This window comes from Charadrius vociferus, unplaced genomic scaffold (assembly GCF_000708025.1).
Source record: "Charadrius vociferus isolate BGI_N301 unplaced genomic scaffold, ASM70802v2 scaffold163, whole genome shotgun sequence".
Classification (NCBI taxonomy): Eukaryota; Metazoa; Chordata; class Aves; order Charadriiformes; family Charadriidae; genus Charadrius; species Charadrius vociferus.
Window position 1 is genome coordinate 1,205,689 of NW_009648332.1, and position 6,677 is coordinate 1,212,365.

Below are 6,677 nucleotides of genomic sequence, written 5' to 3' on the forward strand. Positions count from 1 at the left end.
GGGGGGGTCTGGATAGCGATTTGCGTTTGAGGGATTACTTTTTTTTTTAATTATTAATTTAAAAGGAAAAAAATAAATCAGGAGAAAGGTTTCGATTCCTTTCGAGATTTGTGCCCCCTCCACACCTCCTGTAAGCTCAGGCTAGCAAGCAAAGAAGCGTGGCACTGATCGAAACGTTAAACGTTAAACATGAGTGCTTTCCCCCCCTATTCCTTTACCCTCTGAGAAGATAAGTTGCCACTGCTCCCTCCTGCCTCTTCATCCCTGGGTTCCCCCTCCCTGGGAGCAGTTTCTGTAATTTAATTACTAAATATTCCAAGCTGTTGGGGGCGGTATATTAAATTCTTTTCCTCGTTTTCCCCTGTATCTTTTTTGTTCTTGGAAAACTTTTGGATTTCTTCTCAGTAAACATTTTGGCCATTTCCTCCCAGCTGCGTTACAATGCAGAGCTGCCCCAGTGATGCTTCACAGGAGGATCAGCCCTGCACCACTGCTGTTGCAAAACTTTCTGAGCTGAGTTTGGAAACCATCACTTGCGCCGGCATTTATTTATTTCCGAGGAGATCTGCAGGCGGTCAGATAAGTCAGCCCCGAGATGCTTTCAAAGCCTGGCATCTGGACGCAGCGAGGGCTGCTGGTCCCTGTTAAGTTGTTGGTGGTTTCTCTCCAAATCCTCAGCAAGATTTGGGTTGTCCTTCCAGGTTCTTTTCTTTTTCTTTTTCTTTTTTTTTTTAACACTGGTGGCCGGGCCAGGGCCTTTTTTGGAAGCCAAGCCCGATGCTTTACCTTTTTCACAGGATCATGCCCTGGAGCATCCTTCAGGGTAGGGGACAAAATGGGGGGCTGTTCCCAGTTGGGCAAATACTTGCCCCCTCCGCATGTTGTCACCCCACTCACTTTGGCAGTGGCTGACCAAAGTTGCCGGGGCTTGATGCTGCTTCAGCACAGATGGTGTTGCTTTGTCAGGTTCTTTCCATGTTTTTCTAAAAAGCCAGCGGTTATGGAGCAAGGGAGAAATGGAACAGCCTGTGGCAGGAACACTGGTGGCCGGGGCGGACAGTGGGAGGAGGTACACTGGAGACCCCAAAACTACTTTGCACTGATGCCTGCTGCCCGATTTTCTTTTTAACTTCTCAGCGGGCTTCAAAAGTGATGTTTAGCTCCTGTGTAATGCTTTGGAGCAGAAAGTTCTCTCTGATCTCTCTTTGCTGCCTTTCCCCATGCCCAAACGGGAGCACTCGGGCTATCAGCAGCCTCTGCCTTTCTCCCTGCCTGACCTGGGACAACAGGCTGCTTCACTTATCACTCTTCTTGGAGGGGTTTTGACCCCCCGTCTCTTAAGAATGATTCTATTTTATTTTTTTCCTTGTCACAAAACTGGGATAAGGTTGGTAGCAGCTCCGTCTGACCAGCTGCTCAGTTGCTGTGTGCCTTAAACTCAAGGGAAAAATCGCACCAACTGTTCGGTCACAAATTGGAGGGAGAAAAAGGCAACTTGAGACAAGACAGCATAGCGTGGCGCATATCGGAAGCGAGGAAATGATGATCTGAAGGGTCTTCTCCAACCTTAATGATTCTACGATTCTAATTTGTCTCACAGCACCATGGTCTCTGTCACTCCAGCTCCTCGGCCGCTGCCAGGGCCTGAATGAGAAATCTCTTAGAAAAAGGGAGACAGAAAATCTGTCATGTTGGAGAGGCTGACAATACCCCCAAATAATTAAAACATTTTAAAAAATGAGGTTATAATAACCCAGAGGGCTTTTATTTAATGCAAAATAAACTCTGTTTTCTCACCCAGCTTGGGGATCAAGTGGGTTTTCGGAAGCCTGGTTAGAAACGTGGCAGCATCCACCATGCCAGCACCTGCAGGAGGTGGATTTGATGGATTTAATCAGGGAATCATCTCAATCAAAACAAAACCCGGTTGTTTTTCGTTTCCTGGGAAGCGAGGGCTGTGCCGCAGCAGGTTGCTGCCGACGCTTTGGGTACCGGGAGTTTGCCGGGAGCTTTTGCAGAGTGGGGTTATTGGTGAGGCTGAGGGAGTGCTGCAGAGGTTTGGCTGATCGGCGACGTCCTGAGTGCATTCCCTGCTAAACAATACTTCATATTTCAAGGATAAGTCACTTCCCGTCTTTCCTGGCGTGCCCCGGCTTCACTCTTGGAGCCCGTTCTGAATTATAATGTTTTCACGTTTGCCTCACCTGATGGAGACGGGTGCCAGATGGCTTTAGTCGGTCTATTAAAAGATAACCTGGATTCCCACGCACCCCACGGAGCTTCGCCTGCGCCGTAGGCCTGGATGTGGCCAGTGGATGGGTGACCATGGCTTCCCCATCACCCGGCACAGCAGCAGTACCCAGCAAGGAGAAGCAGCTTGGCCATGGGCTAGCGGTTGGACAACGCGGATAGATGGCAAGCCCCGGAGGGCTTTGGGGAAAAAGTCCCAGGGAAAGGCAATTGCAACACGGTAAAATCTCCTGGGATTTAGTTCTAAAGACTGAGACTTCAGGGCTAAGTTTCTCGCAGCCTTCTTGTCACCAAGAATACTCAATTAACATCAGGGCCTTTGTATAAAAAAAATTTAAAAGGGGAAATTACGCTTGGGTAATCCTCTTTGTCTTAATTTTCCTTGCTTTGTTAGTCCTTGGCTGAGCCAGTCCGTAATACATATTTATAGCAGGCTGAGGAAAGAGGAGGTATGTAACAGCTTATTTCACGCAGCCCTCTGGACCTGACCTGCACTCGGTTTTATTTTGTGGGACATGGGGAGTCTTTGCAGAGAACGATGGGGGCTTTCCACCCCCCTCAAGTACGTGAGACCATAATGCTGATTTTCTCTTTTTTTATATATATGTATTTATTTTTTTTTCTATGGCATGAAGTTGCCTGAAAACTACAGAGGATGCAGAAAAAGTCAATTAATATCCAAAAAGCCAAATTAATATCCCTCAGCAATGTTAGCTGATTCTGGCTAAAATAAGAGTAAAGCAGGGCAGCTTGCCTACTTAACGTGTGTTGGTGGATGAGGTGGAAGATGTCAGACCGGATTGGGTTTCAATGTCCTACTCATTTATATGAAAAATTAGAGATGTTGCTGGTTTTTCGTGTCTGGGTGAGCGTGAAGCTTTGCACTGGGGTTACTTGCTGAAGGGTGGAGAAGGTCCCAGTGCCCTGGTACTGCTGAGTGGTGACGTGCCCGCGTGAAAGAAACTCCGTGGTGGTTGTGGACTTGGAGTCAAGTTAAGCGGTGACCTAAGTAAGCAAATAAACTGGAATTGCATCAGAGGACAGGGCTGAGGTGTGAACTGCGTTGCTGAGCTGATGGGGATATTATTCCCCATGGGGTGGGAAGATGCTGTACGCTCAGCGAAGGCAGGGAAGAGGGAAACAGCCCATCCCTTCAGTGCTAGGAGGTCTTTGCCCTTCTCCTGTCCTTGTCTTCTGGCCAGCTTGGTGCTAAAAGCCAAATTCTGTGCTTCCCCTTCCTCCATCTGCCTTTGCCCAGCCAGGGCAGTGTATTATGCTGGGATGAGTTTGGGTTTGAGGGGTTTTGGCCCCATACCGCTTTGGGTACTGCTCTGTTTGCAGATGGGGTTGGAGATGGAGGTAACTTCAGGTCAGACAGTCGGAAATAAGACCAGCCATTTCCCAGAAGGAAACCTTAGCTGTGACTAAGGGACGTGGTTGATGGAGTTCAGCTTGCGGTGGGAAGAGTGTGAAAAAGATGGGATTTCTGGGTGGCAGAAAGCCCCGAGAGGCTGGAGGTGATGCTTTTAGTCCATGTCCCCTGCCAGGTCCTTGATGGGTTTGGTCGGAGGTTGTGTGTGGCCACAGGCTGTCCGCACCAGCACTGTGGAAGTCCCCTGGCAAAAGAAGAGCAATGTGATGTCCTTCAAGCCATCTGCCTTGTGGTAACTCAGCCTCTGCCAGGAGACAGCGGATGGGGAGTTCCGAATAACTCCTCCTCTGCGTGATCCCACTTCTTTCCATCCACCCTTGCTCCTGTTGATGTTCCTCCTGACTTTTGCTGCCCTGTGATGGTCTGTGGTGGAAATAACCCCAGTTGTGGTCTTGTTCCTCCATACCCTCCCAGGAAGGGCTCCATCCAGTCCCACATTCCTGTCCAAATCTGGCTGTCCTGAGCAGGCAGCACTTCAGATTTGCTCACAGGTTTCAAAAAAAAAACCAACAAACCACCCACAAACAACCCAAACAAAACAACCCTTCAAATCGGGTTTTCAGATAAATTGCCAAGAACTTCCCATTTCTTAGTAATAGGACTAATTCCTGTTTTAGGGAAATTCCGATCCTTTCGGCCCCCACGCACCCCTTCCGCTTTTTGACCTTCGCTTGTTAAGTAGGTTTTTCTTTCATACCGAGGGCAGAGGAAAGTTTGGAGCACCCGAAGGCTCACCTTTAAAGTGCTTATGGGATCTCGGCACCCTGGTGTTTGAGCGCAGTCTCTGATGTGTACTGCATGCTCATAATATGCCTGTGGAATATGAAAAGTGCTGTTATCACTTGGGGGTTTTTTTTATCCCTTTTTTCCTTATGAATAGGGAACTAACTAGCAGCTTTTCCAGGAATTTTATTGCAGCGGTAAAAGGAGCTTGGTTGAGATCCTCGCGCTGAGAACGTGGTGTTTGAGATGCATTGATTCGGGTGGGTTTTACTCCTCCGAGATGTGCGGGTGTGAGTTGGGTGCTGGGGACTTGAGTGGCACCCAGCACATCCCATCAGTTGCCAGGCGGCGTTTGCGCACCTTTTCCAGGGTTAAAGCGTGTCGATCAGGCACACGGTTCACAGCCGTGTTTTGGAAGGAGTGGGTCAGTATACAAGCAGGTTTATTTTTTAATCATTTCACCCCCAGAAGCGTCTGCTTTATTGTGTGTTCAAACACAGTGTTAGTTTCTTATTGCTAATTTTTAATTGATGCTTTGCATCATCACCTGTAGATCATCTGTTCAGTCCAAGCTTGTGGGATGGAGTGATTTGAGGAGATGTCAAGGCTGTGCAAAAGGGACAAATGTCAGGTTATCCAGCAGCAAATTTCTTTCTTAAGGGTTTTGATGTGACAGCGCCTCAAGACCAAAGTAAGACATTAGGTTTCAAGTCTTCCTGGTAGAACTAAGAGTAATAGTTTATAAGATACAATACCTAGAGATAATTTTGCTCTGCAACAACATACTTGAACCTGAGTTTTGCACTGTCACCTGGACTGGGCTGAGGCTCTTGAACCTGAAAATAATTCTGACCCTAAACCATGGCAGTAGAAACATATTTTAGGTTTGGGTTTTTTGGGGTGGGTTTTTTTTTTTTTTCGTACTTCAAAAATGCTACTCTCAACAAATGTTATTTTTTCAAGGGACGCTATCTCTGCACTGAGAAGTTGTATTTAAAGATATAAGGGTCTTCAGCTCTCTGTCTCCACCTTCCCTGAACACTTCCCAGGGGTATCCTGCCTCCTGCACGGTTTATTCTCAGTGGCAGATCACTGGGTTCGCAAATACCATGGCAATGAAAATCCGGCCAGCCTCAGCATTGCAAACTAAAAATGCAGTTCCCTGCTAATGAACCACGTAGATATTTGCTTGCAGGATGAAGTGCCTGCTGTTAAATCACTGCAAGTGACTGTGCAGGATGGGGTCGTGCTATTTTACACCTCCAGTGTTCCAGCTCAGTGATGGCTGCATTTTTCCTGGAGGGAATGCACCTCCCCATCAGGGGGGTGGTTTTGTTGGTTTTTGGGGGATGGTTTTTCTTGTTTGTTTTTTTTTTTTTTTGGGGGGGGGTGTTGGTTTTTGGTTTTATTTTGGTTTTTTTAGATCTTTCTGGACAGAACATGCCTCCTAATTTTGATACATTGATTTTTTGACTCTTCTTTCTCCCGAGCATAGACATTATCCTGGCAAACTAGAGGACCAGCCTAGAGGACCATTTGCTGGGCTACATCAGCGTGGGTTTGCTGTGGGGCTCTAGAGAGCTGTAACTTGTCCCGTAGCATTGCGTGCACAAGTTTGCACGGTGTGGGGTGTGTGCCGTGGTGACGTGGCTCCGTTCCCAGACTCAGGCTGGTTTGCAGATATATTCCCCAGAATCATAACGTGCATTAGCCAGCACCGAGTTGTTTTGGTATTGCTCTCTTCCATGTTAATTGGCTAACAATTTGGATAATTTGGAGCATCTGGTCCATTCAAACGACATGATGTTTCATTTCCTCTGAAGAGCCCAGTGTGTGTTCTTTCCAAAAAGGAGTAAATGTAATGTTTATGCAACAGCCAAACATACTAAATTGGCCAAAATGATGCTTCTCCCTTATCAGCTTTCCAATTAATTCTGCTTTTATAGATAAATGGTGTATTAAGTTATTTGTGGTTTCAGGGAACCCAGCAAGAGCTTCGTACCCTTTTATATCAAGGCAGTGTAAACTGCTCTGGGTGTGTAAAAGGGATCGTAAATGGGTACTAAACCCCTTTCCAGCCCTCTGATGTTGCAGAATCCCACAAAGAAAGCTGGGTCTGACTTCCAGCGCTTTGTTTCGGAACAGGCAGAAAATACCTGCTGGGGCTGAGCCCACGGGCGGCGGGTCCGACCCGCAGGAGCCGCACAGCTTTTTCCAGGCGCTTTTATACTCTTCAAGCCCTCGAGTCCCTCTCTCTCCTCCCCCAGACCCC

The 6,677-nt window shown here is 47.4% G+C and overlaps 1 protein-coding gene across 1 annotated transcript in view; it reads left to right on the forward strand.

Moving 5' to 3' along the window:
• The window catches only part of PPAP2B (phosphatidic acid phosphatase type 2B), a 57,419-nt gene that overhangs the window by 44,125 nt on the left and 6,617 nt on the right, over window positions 1-6,677 (forward strand). The window lies entirely within an intron of this gene.